Below are 22250 nucleotides of genomic sequence, written 5' to 3' on the forward strand. Positions count from 1 at the left end.
CTATGCGTGTGTTGGGACTCTAGATGGTGCATGTTATGATCAATGTCCTTTTTGGTTGAGAACAAGATTGAGGAAGGAAACACAGTAGTGGGCAAAATTCCTCCACTGACTGATGGTGGCAAAGTCAGAGAAAGGCTTCCTTAGTGGGAGTGGGAGTGAGTGAAGGCAAGGATCAATATAGACGAAGAAGGGAGGGAGTGAACTCCAATAGGATTTGAATTTCAATAGATGGGGAATTGACTTGATGAGGCAAGCTCCTTTTATAGCTATAATATATTGGAGATGAGATATTAAGGGTACTGCTATCCTCCAAGACACATGTACTGCAGGAGCAGTCCTGCGTTCAGAGCAGTAGGAAAGTGGCACAGAAGCTGTAGACCACAATACTGAATTGAGCTAAGAAGTCTCTGTTGTAGGCTGTGTAGGCCTCAGTACTGAATTGGGCTAAGAAGTCTGTGCTGCAGGCTGTGTAGACCTCAGTACTGAATTCGGCTAAGAAGTCTGTGTTGCAGGCTGTGTAGGCGTCAGTACTGAATTGGGCTAAGAAGTCTGTGTTGCAGGCTGTGTAGGCCTCAGTACTGTACTGGGCTAAGAAGTCTGTGTTGCATGCCGTGCAGGCCTTAGTACTGAATTGGACTAAGAAGTCTGTGTTGCAGGCCTTGTAGGCATTAGTACTGAAATGGGCTAAGAAGTTTTTGTTGCAGGCTGTGTAGGACTCAGTACTGAATTGGGCTAAGAAGTCTGTGTTGCATGCCATGTAGACCTCAGTACTGAATTGGGCTAAGAGGTAACTAAAGACAGTTTCAGTAATGGAACCCTCTGACCAAATCTGCAAACTGGGTGGAGTGAAAAATGGTCTCTTGGTTGGGGGGCCCCCTGGTCCTCTTGGTCCCTCTGAGAATGGAACGATACCGGGCAGATTCCACCATCTGTAGGCCTGCAGAATCAGGCAATGCCAGCTATCTATAATACTTTCATCTGGATCTCAGATGCAACCCGATCTGGTCTGGGCCTACCGAGTCCCACAACAGCATCCAGCACAAGTCCTCCTTCTCACACAGTCTCTCTCCCGCCTTCTGGAAATTCCTGGGCTTTTTGGTTATATATGTTTTGCCAGCTCCTCTGGGAAATGTAGTCTGCCTCCAGCCTGCCTGGGCTTGATCCTGCATTCAGCATATAAGTTCAGCAATGCCTTGCTATGCTCAAGTCTGTAATAGCTAAACTGCAGAACACCGCCATCTTGTGATTAATCAACATCCTTCAAACAGTAACAGTGTAGTGTGTTACATACTCTATTCCTATTCTAGTGGCAACCCAACATTTGGGATTTTCTTTCACTTACTCTTAGTGATACCCATAAACTCTACAAATAGAAAGGGCAAATCTCCCTAATGGGAACACAGACAGTCATACAAACCTGACAGGGGTTCTGATTTCTCTCCACTCTATCCAAAACTAAAAATAAATAATTTGCCTTTAGTAAGACTTTAAGAATGCTTTTTAACGATAGAAGGTAGGGAAGGCAGTATTTTCAACAGAAACCAAAATCAAGAACATGGGGACATGACCTTAATCTAACTGGAGGAAAGTTCAAAACTAATCTCAGAAAGTATTGCATTATTGAAAGAGTAGTTGATGCTTGGAATAAACTTCCAGCAGAGGTAGTGAGGCAGTCAACAGTAAATAGCTTCAAACATGCTTGAGACAAGCATTGATCTATACTTATATATCTATAAAAAAGCTAATGAAAAAACAAACAAACAAAAAACCAAATAAAAAACCCAAAAAATAAAAAAACAAAACAAAGAAAAAAAATGGGATTACTCAATGGACCACTTTGTCTTTCTCTACCATAACTTTTCTATGTATACGTTTCTAAGGTAAAACTTTTTTTTTTAATTGACACCTTGCTGTATATTGTGGTATGTTAATAATTTAATCATGCAGCTTGTAAAGTTACTGAAAGGTCAACTTTAAAGTGTTATTAAACCCAAAGTAAAATATTCTTTTATTGCAGTGCACTAATTCTTAGATGTGGCGGCTGTCTTAGTGTTCTTCCCTTTTCTTTTTTTCACCTGGTGATCTGACCTGTAAGTCTGTTATTTTTCAACAGACCAAACTGTCCAGCAAAAGTAGCAGTTAGAGGGTTGAGATAAACCATTTAACACTAACAGCGGTGCTTACAATGGTCAATGTTTATTTATTTATGTAAGACCTTTATCGCAAAATAAAAAACAAATGTTGCTGAAACTGCTTAAAAAGTAGTAGCTAGAGTTCCACTTTAAATTGTTAGTCACATCCATCTAAATCGTCCAGTGCATCTAACATTACCCTCTCCCCAGCCTGGCAATGCTGCTGTTAAAGGGTGTGTCTCCATTGCTCCACCATTCAGAGTGGAGACATCCTAAGACAAGAATGTATATTACTGGCTGCATCACTAGGTGAAATTAAAAGTAAAAAAAGAAAACAAATGCAGCCATCACATCTAAGAACTGGTAAGCTGCAATATAGTAAATGCTTGTTTTTGGATTTAATACGACTTTAATGATTTTTACAATAAAATTTTAATTATAAAGAATGATTCTGCTTGACGCTGCATTTGAGCATTGAGAAGGATGTAGTGTGTGGAGTGTGTGGTAGCAAACAGGGGCGGACTGACAACTCATGGGGCCCCCAGGCAATAGGGGATCATGGGGCCTCTGTGTCCTTGCCCAAACTCAAAAAAGCCTATGAAAAAGGTTCCAGGGGCATCTCATGGGGCCCCCTACTGACCCCGGGCCCTCGGGCAGTGCCCAAGTTTCCAAATGGTCAGTCCGCCCCTGATAGCAAATACAAAGCAACATTTACTTTGGCAGTTTATCCAAAAGAATTATCTGGTAGTTAAAGGGAAGTGGAGGCTTGCCCTTGAATGATAAAGAAAATACATTTGTGAAGCAAATAACAGCCCACGTGTGCTATGAAGAAGAAAGGAAACAAGCAGAACAAATACTATCATGTTCTGAGATGAGCACTGATGACTGAAGAAGAGGTCCTGGAGACTAAGCAATTACAAATGAATCATGCAAGGTTTGTAAATTTTTTACTCCTTCGCTGTCAGGAAACACTGATCAGCATTGCAGCCAATTGGTTGTAGCAACTTATCAAATTAAACTTTTCCAACATTCTAATTTCACAGAAGTCAATCAGTAACTTGATTTATGTCACGTGGGAACGACGGATGGATCAAAATTTAGCCGGTGCTTGCTGGACCAAAGAAATTTCAATTTTAGCTTTAGGTATCCTTTCTTAACCAGAATTCTATGGAAACCTGGGACACATACAGTCATGGCCGAAATTGTTGGCACCCTTGATATTTTTCCTGAAAATCAAGTATTTCACACAAAAAAGGTATTGCATTAACACATGTTTTGCTATACACATGTTTATTCCCTTTGTATGTATTGGAACAAATATAAAACAGAGGCAGAAAAGCAAATATGACATAATGTCACACAAAACCCCAAAAATGGGCTGGACAAAAGTATTGGCACCCTTAACTTAATATTTGGTTGCACACCCTTTGGAAAACATAACTGAAATCAGTCGCTTCCTATAACCATCAATAAGCTTCTGACACCTCTCACCCGGAATTTTGGACCACTCTTCCTTTGCAAACAGCTCCAGGTCTCTCTTATTGGAAGGACACCTTTTCCCAACAGCAATTTTAAGATCTCTCCACAGGTGTTCAATGGGATTTAGATCTGGGCTCATTGCTGGCCACTTCAGAACTCTCCAGCGCTTCTTTGCCATCCATTTCTGAGTGCTTTTTGACGTATGTTTGGGGTCATTGTCCTGCTGGAAGACCCAGGATCTTGGACGCAAACCCAGCTTTCTGACACTGGGCCCTACAGTGCGACCCAAAATCCTTTGGTAATCCTCAGATTTCATGATTCCTTGCACACAGTCAAGGCACCCAGTGCCAGAGGCAGCAAAACAACCCCAAAACATCATTGAACCTCCACCATATTTTACCGTAGGTACTGTGTTTTGTTCTTTGTAGGCCTCATTCCGTTTTCGGTAAACAGTAGAATGATGTGCTTTACCGAAAAGCTCTATCTTGGTCTCATCTGTCCACAAGACGTTTTCCCAGAAGGCTTTTGGCTTACTCAAGTACATTTTGGCAAACTGTAGTCTTGCTTTTTTATGTCTCTGTGTCAGCAGTGGGGTCCTCCTGGGTCTCCTGCCATAGCGTTTCATTTCATTTAAATGTCGACGGATAGTTCGCGCTGACACTGATGCTCCCTGAGCCTGCAGGACAGCTTGAATGTCTTTGGAACATGTTTGGGGCTGCTTATCCACCATCCGGACTATTCTGCGTTGCAATCTTTCATCAATTTTCCTCATCCGTCCACGACCAGGGAGATTAGCTACAGTGCCATGGGTTGCAAACTTCTTGATAATGTTGCGCACTGTGGACAAAGGCAAATCTAGTTCTCTGGAGATGGACTTGTAACCTTGAGATTGTTGATATTTTGCCACAATTTTGGTTCTCAGGTCCTCAGACAGTTCTCGTCTCCTCTTTCTGTTGTCCATGCTTAGTGTGGCACAGACAGACACACAATGCAAAGGTTAAGTGAACGTCTCTCCTTTTTATCTGCTTTCAGGTGTGATTTCTATATTGCCCACACCTGTTACTTGCCCCAGGTGAGTTTACAGGAGCATCACATGCTTGTAACATTCTTATTTATCCGCAGTTGTGAAAGGGTGCCAATACTTTTGTCCAGCCCATTTTTGGAGGTTTGTGTGACATTATGTCGAATTTGCTTTCTTTCCTCCCTTTTTTTGTTTTGTCCCAATACACACAAAGGGAATAAACATGTGTATAGCAAAACATGTGTTAATGCAATACGTTTCGTGAGAAATACATGATTTCCTGGAGAAATATCAAGGGTGCCAACAATTTCGGCCATGACTGTATTTTTATTTATTACTGACATGTGTTGCCTGGTTCACGTAGGCCTTGCTTCATAAGCCAGTTATAGACCGGGGCAGGTGCCATGTTTTATTACACTGTTGTTTTTAAGGTGAGTGAGTGCACTGGGCACCCTGGCTGCCATTGTGCTACATGCTGGGTGTTCTTTGCACTCCTGTACCTTTAAGAGGGGTGGGCTCCCTTCATGTGCACCTGCCCCTGGTCTATCCTTTAAATGCATGTGCCTCTACTATGGGGACTCTCAAATTTGTAGAGTTAGGACCACAGAATATCAGGGTGCCGTGATGTGGCTCTGTGGCTTACGTATGTATTTGCAACTGTGTGCTAACTAAACCCCTGTTTTTAACGCATACTGTTAGGTCAATTTGGTTGTTGGCAAGCTGGCTGGCGAGTTGATTTTTGAACAATTTTTTCCTTTATTTTGCCCGATTCACGTAGACCTTGCTTCATAAGCCAGTTATAGACCGGGGCAGGTGCTATGTTTTATTAACTTGGGACACATGCAGAGGTTTCTAGGGGTTTGATCTCCCACATGATGGTGCAGAGCCCTTGCTGTTGGAATAGGAGCAGGGAAATGAGAGGTTCCCACTACTAGACAGTGCTGAAGGTCGAATATAATTTTCTACATTACATTTTTATTAGAAAGCTCTTTTAGTAGTACTGTATATATAAAGGTAATTTTGAATCAAGTAGGAAATGGTCAAAACCCCAGCCCTTTATTATGTTTACTTGGGTCTTGTTGAGGAGAATTCCCTTCAATTCCTGTCCATGAGGAAGTAAGAGGAGATATCACCAAGGCAAGGGGATATGCCTCCAAGACAGTTGTCATAAGAGCAGGTTACCGATTGGAAGATGTTCTCTTACCTCCCGTTTCTATGACAACAATTTTTGGACTTCCCATCACTTTCTGTACTTGGGAAAATCACCTGGCCCAATAGAGATGACCTCTCCAATGGAGTCACACACAGCAATGAAAGCCTGACAGTAGTTTTAACTAGAGATGATTCGCCGAATTTGCGGGAGAAATTCGATTCGATGCGAATTTATTCGCCGCGAATTTAACTTATTTAAAGGGTTTCTAGGCTTCAGAGAGCCTTTATATTAGTGCAGAACACTGTACCTTTAATTTAAATGCCCTTGGAGTCTGCTGGGGAAGAGAAATAATACTGTCAGTCAGTATGACATGCAGATGAGTGCCGTCGATCTTAGAATCACCGCACACTTCACTCATTTGGGCAGTCACGGGGCACGACGAAGAAGAAGAAGAAGAAGAATGAAAAGAAGAATGAAAAGAAGAAGAAGAAGAAGAATGAAAAGAAGAAGAAGAAGAATGAAAAGAAGAATGAAAAGAAGAAGAAGAAGAATGAAAAGAAGAATGAAAAGAAGAAGAAGAAGAATGAAAAGAAGAAGAAGAAGAATGAAAAGAAGAATGAAAAGAAGAATGAGAAGAATGAAAAGAAGAAGAAGAATGAAAAGAAGAAGAAGAATGAAAAGAAGAAGAAGAATGAAAAGAAGAATGAAAAGAAGAAGAAGAAGAATGAAAAGAAGAAGAAGAAGAATGAAAAGAAGAATGAAAAGAAGAAGAAGAAGAATGAAAAGAAGAAGAAGAAGAATGAAAAGAAGAATGAAAAGAAGAAGAAGAAGAATGAAAAGAAGAATGAAAAGAAGAAGAATGAAAAGAAGAAGAAGAAGAATGAAAAGAAGAAGAAGAAGAATGAAAAGAAGAATAAAAAGAAGAAGAAGAAGAATGAAAAGAAGAAGAAGAAGAATGAAAAGAAGAATGAAAAGAAGAAGAATGAAAAGAAGAAGAAGAAGAATGAAAAGAAGAATGAAAAGAAGAAGAAGAAGAATGAAAAGAAGAAGAAGAAGAATGAAAAGAAGAATGAAAAGAAGAAGAATGAAAAGAAGAAGAAGAAGAATGAAAAGAAGAATGAAAAGAAGGAGAAGAAGAATGAAAAGAAGAAGAAGAAGAATGAAAAGAAGAATGAAAAGAAGAAGAAGAAGAATGAAAAGAAGAATGAAAAGAAGAAGAAGAAGAATGAAAAGAAAAAGAAGAAGAATGAAAAGAAGAAGAATGAAAAGAAGAATGAAAAGAAGAAGAAGAATGAAAAGAAGAAGAAGAAGAATGAAAAGAAGAAGAAGAATGAAAAGAAGAATGAAAAGAAGAAAAAGAAGAATGAAAAGAAAAAGAAGAATGAAAAGAAGAAGAATGAAAAGAAGTAGAAGAATAATGAAAAGAAGAATGAAAAGAAGAAGAAGAAGAATGAAAAGAAGAAGAAGAAGAATGAAAAGAAGAAGAAGAATGAAAAGAAGAATGAAAAGAAGAAGAAGAAGAATGAAAAGAAGAAGAAGAATGAAAAGAAGAATGAAAAGAAGAAGAATGAAAAGAAGAAGAAGAAGAATGAAAAGAAGAAGAAGAAGAATGAAAAGAAGAAGAAGAAGAATGAAAAGAAGAATGAAAAGAAGAAGAAGAAGAATGAAAAGAAGAAGAAGAAGAATGAAAAGAAGAATGAAAAGAAGAAGAAGAAGAAGAATGAAAAGAAGAAGAAGAATGAAAAGAAGAAGAAGAAGAATGAAAAGAAGAATGAAAAGAAGAAGAAGAAGAATGAAAAGAAGAAGAAGAATGAAAAGAAGAATGAAAAGAAGGAGAAGAAGAATGAAAAGAAGAAGAAGAATGAAAAGAAGAAGAAGAAGAATGAAAAGAAGAAGAAGAAGAATGAAAAGAAGAATAAGAAGAATGAAAAGAAGAAGAAGAAGAATGAAAAGAAGAATGAAAAGAAGAAGAAGAAGAATGAAAAGAAGAAGAAGAATGAAAAGAAGAAGTATTCCAGTACAGCAAAAAGTGTATCTGCAGAGAGCTCCGCTATTTCTGACAGTTCTCTGACAGTTCCTTCACATTTACAGCGGTTGAAACATTGTATCTATTTATTTCCGAATAAAAACATCTGTATCCTAAATGGAAACAAATAGATACAATGTTTCAACCGCTGTAAATGAACTGTCAGAAATAGCGGAGCTCTCTGCAGTGACACTTTTGCCGGCTGATCGGGAAAAATTCGATTCGTGCACCCGAAGTTGGCTAAAATTCGGATTCGATGCGAATCAAATTTTTCCCGATATTTGAAACGAATTCCACTTCGCCTGGTTCGATTCGCTCATCTCTAGTTTTAACCTTCCTATATTCCAACCAAATCTGGAATAAAAGGTTTTGGCTCTACATATAATTAAAATTTTTTAACATTGAGCAAATTTTTTTCTTGCTTGCTATTCAATCTGGGTCCTACCGTTTAGCCAGTGCAGACCTTTTGTTTCAGACTCTTTCTCATGCTGTCTTTCCTAACAAGGCCAGGTAGTCATCAGAATGTGCAGAGCTGGTGTTATAACATAATTGCCACTAAATGGAAAGAATGAATAGGATAAATAGTTGTGTATTAGAGATGCATAAATGAATGCAGAATCCAGCAAATACCATAAATTGTTTTACAGTATAATGAGCAGCAACAATTGTCTTTTCCTCACTTGGGAAGATCTTGTGTCTGTTTTTTTTTTTTTTTTTTTTAGGATGAACAGAGAGATACAGTACATTAATGATGCCCAAATTCTCTGGAAGTTTTCTCACGGTTTTAGATAAAATTCGAGATCAATTGCCTAAATCACAGTGGTGGTGGCTTGCACAGCTAATAAGGATCTTTTATGGCCATAAAGCTGATCACTAAATCTCACACCATTTACTGGTTATATGTTCAGAGTGGAAACTCAGTTTTCTCCATTTATTAAAATGTTGCTGAATGAAGTTGAATTTTACAGAAAAACAACTTTTTAACCCTATTTTCTATAATGTGCCTCCTTCACTTTCGAAAATTACTTTACTGCAACATCATATGCATTTGAACATACACTATATTACCAAAAGTATGGAGACACCCCTCCAAAACATTGGATTCAGGTGTTCCAATCACCTCCATGTCCACTGATGTATAAAATCAAGCACCTAGACATGCAGACTGCTTCTACAAACATTTGAGAACGAATAAGTTGCTCTCAGGGGCTCAGTGAATTCAAGCATGGTACCGTGATAGGTTGCCTCCTGTGCAACAAGTCCATCCATGAAATTTCCTTGCTACTAAATATGTTAGTGGTATTATAACAAAGTTGAAGCAAATGGGAACAACAGCAACTGTGGTACGTTACGTGGTAGGCCAGGTAAAATGACAGATCGGAGTAAGCGCATGCTGAAGAGCGCAGTGCGCAGAAGTTGCCAACTGTCTGCAGAGTCAACAGCTAAAGACCTCCAAACTTCATGTGGCCTTCAGATTAGCACAAGAACAGTGCGTAGAGAGAGCTTCATGGAATGGGTTTTCATGGCCGAGCAGCTGCATCCAAGCCTTACATCACCAAGTGCAATGCAAAGTGTCAGATGCAGTGGTGTAAACCACACCGCCATTGGACTCTAGAGCAGTGGAGACGTGTTCTCTGGAGTGACGAATCATACTTCTTTGTCTGGCAATCCGATGGATGTGTCTGGGTTTGGCAGTTGCCAGGAGAACAGTACTTGCCTGAGTGCATTGTGCCAAGTGTAAAGTTTGGTGGAGGGGGATTTATGGTGTAGGGTTGTGTTTCAGGGGTTGGGCTTGGCCCCCTAGTTCCAGTGAAGAGAACTCTTAAGGCATCAGCATACCAAGACATTTTGGAAAATTTCATGCTCCCAACTTTGTGGGAACAGTTTGGGGATGGCCCCTTCCTGTTTCAACATGACTGCGCACCAGTGCACGAAACAAGGTCCATAAAGACATGGATGAGCAAATTTTGGGTGGAGGAAATTGACTGGCCTCAACCCGATAGAACACCTTTGGGATGAATTAGAGCGGAGACTGTGAGCCAGGCCTTCTCATCTGACATTAGTGCCTGACCTCACAAATGTGCTTCTGTTAGAATGGTCAAATATTCCCATAGACACACTCCTAAACCTTTTGGACAGCCTTCACAGAAGAGTTGAAGCTGTTATAGCTGCAAAGGGTGGGCCAACTCAATATTGAACCGTATGGACTAAGATTGGGATGCCATTAAAGTTCATGATCATGTAAAGGCAGGCGTCCCAATACTTTTGGCAATATACAGTTAGGTCCATATATATTTGGACACAGGCACAATATTAGATTTTTTCAGGTATTTACCAAAATATATTCAAGCTATAGTTATATAATGGATATGGACTGAAAGTGCACACTCTCAGGTTTAATTTGAGGGTATGTACATCCAAATTGGAGGAAGGGTTTAAGAATTACAGCTCTTAAGAGTAGCCATCCCCCTTTTTCAAGGGACCAAAAGTAATTGGACAAATGAATATAATCATAAAGAAAATGTTCATTTTTAATATTTTGTTGAGAATCCTTTACTGGCAATGACTGCCTGAAGTCTGGAACACATGGCCATTACCAAAGACTGGGTTTCCTCCTTTCTGATGCTTTGCCAGGCTCTAACTGCATCTGTCTTCATTTGTTCTTTGTTTGTGGGTCTTTTTGCCTTTAGTTTTGCCTTCAGCAAATGAAATGCGTGCTCAATTGGGTTGAGTTGGGTTGACTTAGCCATTGCAGAATATTCCACTTCTTTTCCTTCAAAAGCTCCTGGGTTGCTTTTGCAGTGTGTTTTGGATCATTGTCCATTTGCACAGTGAATCAACTTTGCTGCATTTGGCTGAATCTGGGCTGACAGTACATCTCTAAACACTGCAGAATTCATCCAGCTGCTTCTGTCTTCTGTCACATCATCAATAAATATCAATGACCCAATGCCACTGGAAGCCATGCATGCCCATGCCATCACACGTCCTCCACCATGTTTTACAGATGACGTTGTGTGCTTTGGATCATGAGCAGTTCCAAGCCTTCTCCACACTTTTTTCTTCCCGTCATTCTGGTACAGATTAATCTTCGTTTTATCCATCCAAAGAATGCTTTTCCAGAACTGGTCTGGCTTTTTTAGATGTATTTATTGGCAAAGTCTAATCTGGCTTTTATATTCTTCAGGCTTATGAATGGTTTGCACCTTGAGGGGATCCCTCTGTATTTGCTCTCGTGATGTCTTCTCTTGATTGTAGACTTTGATAATGATACACCCACCTCCTGGAGAGTGTCCTTCACTTGTCTGGATGTTGTGATTGAGTTTTTCTTTACCATAGAGAGGATCCTGCGATCATCCACCACTGCTGTCTTCTGTGAATATCCATGCCTTTTTATGTTTCTGAGCTTGCCAGTGCGTTTTTCTTTTCTCAGAATGTACCAAACTGTTGATTTGGCCACTCCTAATGTTGTTGCTATCTCTCTGATGGATTTGTTTAATTTTTGAAGCCTTACAATGTCCTGTTTGGACAGCTCCTTTGAACGCATTATGTAGATTCACAGCAATTATTATTATTATTATACAGTATTTATAAAGCGCCAATAGTTCGCTCAGTGCTGTACATTACAAAGGGGGACAGAACATGTGACAGAACAATACCAATACAATGCAGAACATGAGGGGATCGAGGGCCTTGCTCTTTCGAGCTTACAATCTAGGAGGGAGGGGGTGGTGGCACAGGAGGAGATAGCTGTGGGGGATGGAGAGGTAGGAAGAGTGGAGGAGGTCGGCAAGTTAGCAGGGGGTGGGGTAGGCTTCCCTGAAGAGATGGGTTTTCAGGGTGCGCCTAAAGGAGAGGAGAGTAGGTGATAATCTGATGGGTTGGGGCAGGGAGTTCCAGAGGATGGGTGACACCCTGGAGAAGTCCTGGAGGCGGGCATGGGAGGAGGAGACCAGGGAACTAGAGAGAAGGAGGTCTTGTGAGGAGCGGAGTGTGCGTGCTGGGCGGTACTTGGATATTAGGTCAGTGATGTAGTTCGGGGCAGTATGGTGGACAGCTTTGTACGTCAGCGTTAGGATTTTGAATTTGATCCGTTGCGCAATCGGAAGCCAGTGGAGGGATTGGCAGAGGGGGGTGGCGGAGACAGAGCGGTTGGAAAGGTGAATGAGTCTGGCAGCCGTATTCAGGATGGACTGAAGCGGGGATAGCCAGCGGCGAGGCAGGCCAGTGAGGAGGGAGTTGCAGTAGTCGAGTCGTGATATGATGAGGGAGTGGATGAGCTGTTTAGTGGTTTCTGGGGTTAGGAACGTGCGGATTTTGGCGATGTTGCGGAGGTGGAGTCTGCACGAGTTTGTTAAAGATTGGACTTGGGGCTGGAAGGATAGGTTGGAGTCCAGAATGACACCCAGTACTCTGGCCTGCAGGGCGGGTTTGATGGTAGCGTTGTTGGACGTGACGGAGAAATCAATGGGGGGTGGTGTCCGGGCTGGGGGGAAGACAAGAAACTCGGTTTTGGAGAGGTTCAATTTAAGGAAGTGGAGCGACATCCAGTCTGATATGTCGCTCAGTAGGTGTGTGATTCGGGCTGAGACCAAGGGGGTGAGGTGGGGGGTTGAGAGATAGATTTGTGTGTCGTCGGCATAGAGGTGGTAGTTGAAGCCGTGAGAGTGTATGAGTTGGCCAAGGGAGGAGGTATAGATGGAGAAGAGAAGGGGCCCGAGGACAGAGCCTTGAGGGACCCCAACAGAGAGGGGGAGTGAGGGGGAGGTGGTAGCATTATAGGTAACGCTGAAGGAGCGTTGTGACAGGTAGGATGAGAGCCAGGAGAGAGCAGAATCTCTGAGGCCGAGGGAGTGTAGTTTTTTGAGGAGGAGGGGGTGGTCGACTGTGTCGAAGGCCGCAGAGAGGTCAAGGAGTAGGAGCACTGAATAGTGGCCATTAGCTTTGGCGGTTAGCAGGTCGTTGGAGAGTTTGAGTAAGGCAGTTTCGGTGGAGTGTAGGGGACGGAAGCCGGACTGTAGGGGATCGAGGAGGTTGTTGTCGTTGAGGTGAGAGCATAGGCGGGTGTAGACTAGGCACTCGAGGAGTTTAGATGTAAATGGGAGCAGGGAGATGGGTCTGAGGTTGTTCGGGTCATTGGGGTCCAGGGAGGGCTTTTTAAGTATGGGGGTGATGTGTGCATGTTTCAGAGGGGAGGGGAAAGTGCCTGAGGAGAGGGAGAGATTGAAGATGTGGGTGAGGGAGCGTAGGATGGAGGAGGAGGAAGGTCGTAGGAGTTGTGAGGGGATAGGGTCGAGGGGGCAGGTGGTGAGGCGGGCATCAGAGAGGATCTTGGAGACTTCCTCGATGGTAGTAAGGTCAAAGGTGCGGAGTGTGGGGGGAGCTTCAGTATGAGGAATGTAGGGTGGGGTGGAAGAGGAGGTCAGAGCAGTGGTGGGGCCGTGGGAGAGGGGTGATGAGGGGGTAGCTGAGTGAGGGTGAAGGGGGTTGGAGAGAGTTTGAGCAGCGACGAAGTCCCTGCGGGTTATGTCGAGGGGGAGGGGGGATAAGGGGGTAGCTGTGTGAGAGGGGACGGGTTGAGAGGGCGTGTGAGTTGCGGCAATGTCCTTGCGAATTGTGTCAATCTTGTTTTTGAAGTGATTGGCAATCTCAAGGGCAGTGAGTGAGGTGCTGGGTGGAGGTGGGGGTGGAGAGAGTAGAGAGCTGAAGGCAGAGAAGAGTCGGTGAGGATTGGAGGAGAGGGCCTTGATGAGGGTCAAGAAGCAGGCCTGTTTGGCAGCATGGAGGGAGGAGGTATAGGTGCGGAAGGCAGATTTATAGCGGGTGAAGGCTTGTTGGGATTTGGTTTTGCGCCATAGTCGCTCCAGGGCACGACTTTGTCGTTTGAGGGTTTTGGTGTGATCAGTCTGCCAGGGCTGGAGCGGTCGGGGTCTGATGTTGCGTGTGGTTAAAGGCGCTAGTGAGTCAAGGGCTGTTGAGAGCGCATTGTTGTAGGCGGTCAAAGCCAAGTCGGGGCAGGACAGGGGGAGGATGTGGTCGTGGAGTTGATCAGCTGCAGAGTGGAGGGAGGCAGGGTTAAGGTTGCGGAGGTTACGGCTGGTAGTAGTGTGACATTTGGAGGGGTAGGCGTTGGAGGACGAGGAGATAGAGAAGGTGATCAGGTTGTGGTCAGAGAGAGGGAAGGGGGTGTTAGTGAGGTTGTGGGGAGCGCAGCGGTTGGAGAAGACAAGGTCCAGGATATTTCCGTCGGAGTGGGTGGTGGATTGTATGCACTGTGCAAGTGCAAAGAAGGAGGAGGTTAGGTGGAGGAGACGGGCTCTGTCTGGGTTGTCGAGGTTGACAGGGATGTTGAAATCCCCAAGGATGATGGTGGGTAGCTCAGAGGAGAGGAAGAAGGGTAGCCAGGAGGAGAAGTCATCCAGGAAGCGGGGTATGGATCCAGGAGGCCGGTATATCACAGCAATCTTCAGGGGGGTTGGGGAGAATAGTCAGACGCAGTGGGCCTCGAAGGAGGAGAAGGATAGGGAGGGGGGGTTTGGGAGGACTCGGAAGGTGCTCTGCGGTGACAGGAGCAGACCAACCCCACCACCTTTACGACCGTTAGGCCTGGGTGAGTGGGTCCAGGTGAGACCTCCGTAGGAGAGTGCAGCAGGGGAGGTAGAGTCAGTGGGCTGGATCCAGGTTTCCGTGATCGCTAGGAGGTTGAGGGAGCGGGAAACAAAGAGGTCGTGGATGGCGGTAAGCTTGTTGCACACCGAACGGGTGTTCAGGAGTGCACATGAAAATGGGGGGGAGATTTTAGGGAGCAGGGGGACAGATACTAAGTTGTGGGGGTTGCAGTAGGACGTGGAGGTGGGAGGGTGTTGAGCGGGTGAGGGAGGTGGAGGGCCAGGATTCGGGGAGATGTCCCCCACGGTTAGGAGGAGGATTAGGGTGAGAAAGGTGGCATGGGAGCGGGATGTGCAGGAGCGTAAGAAACTCCTAGTGGAGGTGTTGGGGTCAGTGGGAGAGCGGAGTAATAGGAGGAGGTGGTGGGTGCCATAGAGGGGCGAAGGGAGCAGTGAGGACACAATATACAATTGTTTGGGAGGGGCAGAGGGATATAGTGAATGGATTTTGGGAATGGAGGAGAGGAACATGAGAAGGAGGAGTGGAAGAGGCATTTTGGGGAGGTGAAGAGAGCAATAGTAGGGAGATGATAGCAGTGAGGGGGAGATGTACAGGTTGTGGGGTGGAGCAGAGGGGTAAAGAAATGAGATTTGGGAACAGAGGATAGTAATGTGATAAGGAGAAGAGGGGGTGTATTATATAAAGGTACACAGAGTGGGACTCAGGCATGTAAGAGGTTTCCCAGGGTGTTTGCTTGCAGTCTTCCAGCATGCAGTAGAGCTTCTTGCTGTTGTTGTGTCTTCCTGCTGCTTGAGTTCTCCTGCTTTAGTTCAACTGCTGCGTTTAACTGCTTCTTCTATGCACTCGTTCTAAGCCGCACTCAATCTGAAGCAGCACCCCCATCAGAGACTGTGCCCCCCATCAGAGATCTCCCCCCTGAGCTGATCTAAATTTATAGGGAGATGCTCAAATGAGCATTCAACTCCACCCCAATTAGAAGCTGATAAGGATCACATGAGTAGTGGGGGATGTTTCTCTCAGGAAACAGACAACAATCGTAAAACGGGTGCAGCTAAAGGCTGGTCAACATATACACAAATATAAATACACCATTTGTTCTGAATATAGCAGGAGTCAATAGATTCCAAATGCAAATACCACACTTAGAATCAACATCAGACCTATTACCTGCTTAATTGATGAAGAAGTAACGAAGGAGTAGCCCACACCTGGCCATAAAACAGCTTTTGATTCAATTATTTATTTATTTATTACAGATACTTATATAACACTGTCAATTTTACGCAGTGCTTTACATATATATTGTACATTCACATCTGTCCCTAACCCTCAAGGGGTGTACAATCTAAGGATTCAATTGTCCAATACTTTTGGTCCCTTGAAAAAGGGGGGATGGCTACTCTTAAAAGCTGTAATTCCTAAACCCTTCCTCCAATTTGGATGTACATACCCTCAAAGTAAACCTGAGAGTGTGCACTTTCAGCCCATATCCATTATATAACTATAGCTTGAATATGTTTTGGTAAATACCTGAAAAAATATAAAATTGTGCCTGTGTCCAAATATATATGGACCTAACTGTAATGTACATTACACTTTATATACTTTTGTGTATGCAGTATGTTTTAGACAGGAATCATACATCTGCCCCCAAAGGCCAACTGTCTTGTGCCTCTTGCTGACTGTTCAGTGTGTACATTTAAACTTTTGGTCACTGAACTTACATTTTGAATTCTAGGACAGTTGCTCAACTGGGGTTCTGCTAGAGGTCCCCAGGGGCCCTGCTTCTGACCAATGTTGTAGACAATGGATGCTTTAACGTTCCCCCTGCTGTGACTGCCATTGCAGTGGATTCATGTCAGCCTATGCTACCACAGTGAGCCACCAGACAAGCAATGGACAAGGGATGCAGTTTAGTCTTTTAGTCATTATTCGATCGACAACTCAATGACACACTAACATATTGTGACCTATTGATTTGGATTTCTTTTTTAACCACTTGCCTACCGGGCACTTATACCCCCTTCTTTACCAGGCCAATTTTCAGCTTTTCATTGTTTCTCACAATTAGAGCTTTTTTTTGGTGGTATTTAATCGCCGCTGGGAGCTTTACCTTTTGCGCTATAAACAAAAAAAGCAAAAAATTAAAAAAAAAAACAAAATTTTTTCTTTGTTTCCATTATAAAATTTTTCAAACAGGTGGCACGGATAGGCGGCACTGATAGGCAGCACTAATGAGGTGTCATGGATAGGCGGCACTGATAGGCGGCACTGATAGACGGCACTGATAGGCGGCACTGATAGGTGGCACTGATAGGCGGCACTGATGATGGGTACTGATAGACAGCACTGATAGGTGGCATTGACTGGCGCAACTGCTGGGCACTGACTGGCACAACCACTGGGCACTGACTGGCAGCACTGCATTGATGGGCACTGGTGGTTGGCACTGGTGGGCACAGGTGGGTGGCACTGCTGGGCACAGGTAGGTGGCATTGCTGGGTGGCACTGCTGGGCACAGGTGGGTGCACTGCTGGGCACAGGTGGGCGGAACTGGTGGGTGGCACTGCTGGGCACCAATTATCAGGGCACTGATCATCAGTGCCCTGATGATCGGTGCCGATCCCTGCTCTGACAACTGCCGGTTTTCGGCAGTACTTTCCCCTGCGCTCTGACAGCATGAGGAAAGTGCAGCCGAGAACCGGTAATTGTATTTCACAGTGATCAGCGTGTCATTGGATACGGCTGATCACGTGGTAAAAGGCCGCTGTGATTGTCCTTTTACCACATCACGTGATCAGCTGTGTACGTAGGACACAGCGATCACAGAGATCGTCGGGTGCACGCCCCCGGGGGCGCATAGGAGATTGCGTTCTGGGAGGACGTCATATGACGCCCTTCCAGAACTGGCCGGCCGCAGTGTAGCCGTCATTCGGCTATCTGCGGTTGGCAAGTAGTTAAGGGGTTCCTTCAGGGTAAAATGGGGAAGACTGATCTGGGATTACAATATCTTCAAAAGATGGTAGTAGGAGACAACAATTCCTGTCAATGGATAAGGCGTCCCAATCAGCTAATTTGTGGGTTTCATTTACACTTCTGGACAAAATTTTGGCTGTTGTAGGACCATCCATAGGACCTTTTCATTTTGAGGCCTTTACTTTATTATTATTATATTATTATTACCTTTATTTTTTGGCTACCAAAGTATAGACGTTCCATTACTATTTATACCTCAGATCAGCAGGCAGATTGGTGCAGGCTGTATGACTTATACCACACCCATCCTAATACTCACAATTTGACACTATTTTCAAGATGTGGCCTTACAAGTGATTTGTAGAGTGGCAAGACTATATTAGCATCACTTGTTTTATATCCTTTTTTGTATATGGCATTCTTCATTAATGACATCTACACATCCATTTTGACTATATAATACATATAATTACATTGAAAGACGAACACCTGTATAAAACCCACCTTGGAATGCATGAAGCAAGGATATATATATATGATAATGGCTTTATTGCACTTGAAGATCTGTTTATTTTTCTTCTTAGGCTGTCCCAGTGCTAAAGCTGTTCATAGTAAAAAACTAAGAGTTGGAATTAGTATAATGAACAGATGGTAAAACTTTTAAAAGAGATGTCATTTTACCCCTGTACCATTAGTAAGACCTCATCTGCAATACGCAGTTTAGTTTTGGGCACCAATTCACAAAAAGAACATTGGGGAACTGGAGAAAGTGCAGAGAAGGGCAACCAAACTGATAAGAGGCATGGAGGAGCTCAGCTATGAGGAAAGATTTGGGAAACTCAATGTATTCTCTCTTGAGGAGATTAAGGAGGATATGATCAACATGTATAAATACATCAGTGGTTCATATAGTGAACTCGGTGTAGAGCTATTCACCCTGAGATCCTCACAGAGGACAAGGGGGCACGCTTTACATCTGGACAAAAATAAATTTAATCTCCAAACACGGAAAGGTTTCTTCACAGTAAGAACTGTGAAAATGTGGAATGGACTCCCTCAAGAGTTGGTTCTGGCCAGCTCAGTGGATTGCTCTAACCTCTTCCATATACTTTTACCCCCTTCCTGCCGAGGCCATTTTTCAGGTTTCAGCGCTCTCACACTTTGAATGACAATTGCGCGGTCATACAACATTGTACCCAAACTAAAATTTTATAATTTTCTTCACACAACTAGAGCTTTCTTTTGGTGGTATTTAATCACCATTGGGGTTTTTATTTTTTGCTAAATTAACAAAAAAAGACAGAAAATTAAAAAAAAAAACACGCATTTCTTTGTTTCTGTTATAAAAGTTTGCAAAAAAATAATTGTTCTTCATAAATTTAGGCCAAGATGTATTCTGCTACGTCTTTGGTGAAAATAACCCAAATTAGGATGTATTTTTTTCGTTTGTAGGAAAGTTATAGAGTTTACAAACTATGGGATATATCTGAATATTGATCAATCCTGAAGTACTGACAGCCAATCTAATTTCTTGAGGTCAAAGAATGTCAGAACAGTACAGATATCCCCCAAATGACTCCTTTCTGCAAAGTAGACAGTCCGACGTACTTCATAAGAGGCATGGTGAGTTTTCTGAAGTTGTATTTTTTTTGTCATAATTTTTCGGAAAATGAAAAAATTTAAAAAATTTTTTTTTTTTTTTTACATACTGTCACCAGTGCAGTACAGCGTCATCATATAACTGCCATGGCGGTGATCAGGGACACTGACTGGTGACAGTATGAAAATATATATATAATTTTATTTACATTTTTTTTTTTTTATTACATTTTTTTTCTTTTTTTTAAGATTTTTTTTCATATTTCACTATGACCAAAGTAGTACCATAGTAACATGTTACTACTTTGGGGAAGTGATCAGTATTATTTTTTTTTTTTTTACACAATTTGCTTATAGCAAAGAATTACTTTGCTATAAGCAAGCATTTACCTGAATGACATTGATTCATTCAGTGTTTTTTTGTTGTTTTTTTTTTTGTGCTTAGCTGTGATTTGGCCACGGCTAATCACATGACACAGCTGGGCTGTGATTGGCCCAGCTTGTGTATGTGATCGCTGTGACCATTCACAGCTAGACATACTAGTATACAATGGATGGCATGCATGAAGCCATCCATTGTATACAACTGTCATGTGACCTGCTGTGATTGGTCACAGCAGGTCACATGGTACCTGCAACAGGGCCGGTACTCAGATCTGTCATCGACCGTGTCTGAGGTACATGGCCGGCGACAGATCGCGCCGCTGCGCGGCTCTGCAGGCGTGCAAGCTGCGCATGCCCGGGAGGACGCCATACGGCGTCCACCCGGAACGCTGAGGGATTTTGCCGGCTGCCAAACGGCCATTGGCCGGGCGGCAAGAGGTTAAAAAGGCCTGGATTATTTTTTGGATACACAGAATATAACTGGATACTAACATTTATAGGTAAGGTTGATCCAGGGAATATCCGATTGCCTCTCGGGGGGATCAGGAAGGAATTTTTTTCCGCTGCAGGAGAAAATTGGATCATGCTTTGCTGGGATTTTTTGCCTTCCTCTGGATCAACTGTGGGTGTAGGATTATAACTTTTTTTTTCAATGATTGAACTGGATGGACTTTTGTCTGTTTTCAGCCAGACTAACTATGTATGTAACTATCTCGGGGGTTAAAAAGGGCAGGAGTGTAAAGAGTAGCCCTCTCATCATTTCGGCCTCTACCACATATGTGACGCAAAGACTTACAGTTTGTTTTCTTTAAAAATTTGCCAAATTCTGAGTAGAAGAGCCTGTCAGCCCTCTCAGCATGTAGGGTAGGGTAGATGGGTGGTACCTCCAAGATATTTCCCTCCTCATTGGGCGCCAAGTGTGGGTAACATGAAAGGTTTAACCTGGGGTGGGTTATTCCGGGCTACACTGGGCAACTAGGACAGGTCACTGTCTTGGACATGGGGTACCTTTACTTGTGCCATGGTCACCAAAGCCCTGGGACAGGGTGGAGGTCGCTTTCAGGGATAGCTCAACCCTAAGACAGACCTCCAGCTACAAGATGGCTGTACACCGTGTACCCTTGAACAGATGACTGAACTCTAGGTAACTCTCTTGAGTCCCATGTCAATGTGCACCACTACTTTAACTTGTTTTATTTAGGAGGGACACGCGGATGCCCTCTCCTCCTGTCAAGCGTATCTCCGCTACCTCACTCCCAGTATCGTAATAGAATCCCACCACTCATCTAGCGTGGACTCAATGTGTGCACTCACTTAACTCTTTCTCTTCCGTACCCTTGACCAGGCCAGGTGCCTCTGCAGTGCTGATCTGCTCCATTGCTATGGGAGACAGACTGCTTGGAGAGAGTGCCGACAACTCCCTCTTTGCCATCCCACTTGACATAGGTACACGCTTCTTCACAGGCTGCTAACTAGACCTTCCTTACCCTTGGTAACCACTTGCTGCTCTCATGCCTCAATGTGCTTACTGACCCAGACTGGAAACTATGTGTGTGCCAGTTACTTAAATACACCCCTTTAAAAAAACTTCAGAACAGGAAGAGGGAAAGTTTCAATACTTTACTTGAATAACTTGAGCAGTCCATATGACAGAATACAGCTCTTCCTTAACCTAATCCCTAACTACAATGGCTGACCCAGCATACCTGCACAGGCACAAATCAATCCATGGAAAGTTCTTATAGGAGATGCTCCAGAATACTGGTGGCCTCAGGAAGGACTGCAAGTCCCAGCAATCCCCCTACATTTTGGATGGTCTTCGGACATGCAGTGCAATTGGACACAGGCACGGGACTTTGTGGCTCCCCAACAGGTTCTCTGACGGCTCCATCTGCTAATGCCTCAGGTTCACTAGCTCCTCCGGGCTCTTGGACTCAAACCACCTTGCCCATTCTCTTTTATAGCCACACAGGACCAGTGGGTTAAACCCATAAAAACCTGCGGAAAGCCAGACCAGGAAATAACAGCAAGTTTAACTCCATCCCTCCAGGCTGGGGCTGCACCTAACTACTAAGTTTTAGGCAAGCCACCTAGAAGAATGCTGTAGAGAAGCATCCTTGCTTTCTCTGGGGAAGCAGTGGTCTTTCTTCAGAAGTCTGGCATGCACCCTGATATGTCAGAGCCAGAGCTTAGCATGGGACACGTCAGAGCTCTCCAATAAGACCACGGAAGGTAAATCAATCACTGGTATTTAAAACACATGCAACAGGAAGATGCACCTGCATCACTATTTTATAAATGTCACATTAGAGGGTCATTTAGACAATTGAATGGTTGTTGGCAGCAACTTGTACAGTCCCTGTCCCACTCAGATAAGAAAACTGGCCACCTATTGGGTTAAACTCTCTGCTATATTGTGTCATACTCCCATCGGCCTGCTCACAACATCCCCAGCCAAAAGCCTTAATATTTAAGAACAAAAGGAATGTAAAAACATTTCAGCACTTTCAGCACTTTACTGCAACTTCACATTTTCACAAAGCTTCCCACGACATTTCAAGTTTAACATACTATCAGAATCTTTGGCATGGAACACCAAGAGCAAGGTTAACACTCTGTAGCAGTCATTTAGTGCAGAGCACATCTTTTAGTTAAGCCATCTTCCCTCTTCTCCATTCCTTTCCTTGGGAGCACCACAGAGTTGGGACCACCTCCCTACATATATTAAGTCTACAGCATCGAGCTTCCATCACCACGTTACAGGAGCTGCAGCTGAGGGTCAGGGGGAATAAAGTGCTTCCATTAGTATAACAGTCTCTTCCTAGTGTACATTCTAAAGCTTGGCCGAGC

This window comes from Staurois parvus, unplaced genomic scaffold (genome assembly GCF_062004578.1).
Source record: "Staurois parvus isolate SC_StPar_1 unplaced genomic scaffold, SC_StPar_1.0 ptg001125l, whole genome shotgun sequence".
Taxonomy (NCBI): domain Eukaryota; kingdom Metazoa; phylum Chordata; class Amphibia; order Anura; family Ranidae; genus Staurois; species Staurois parvus.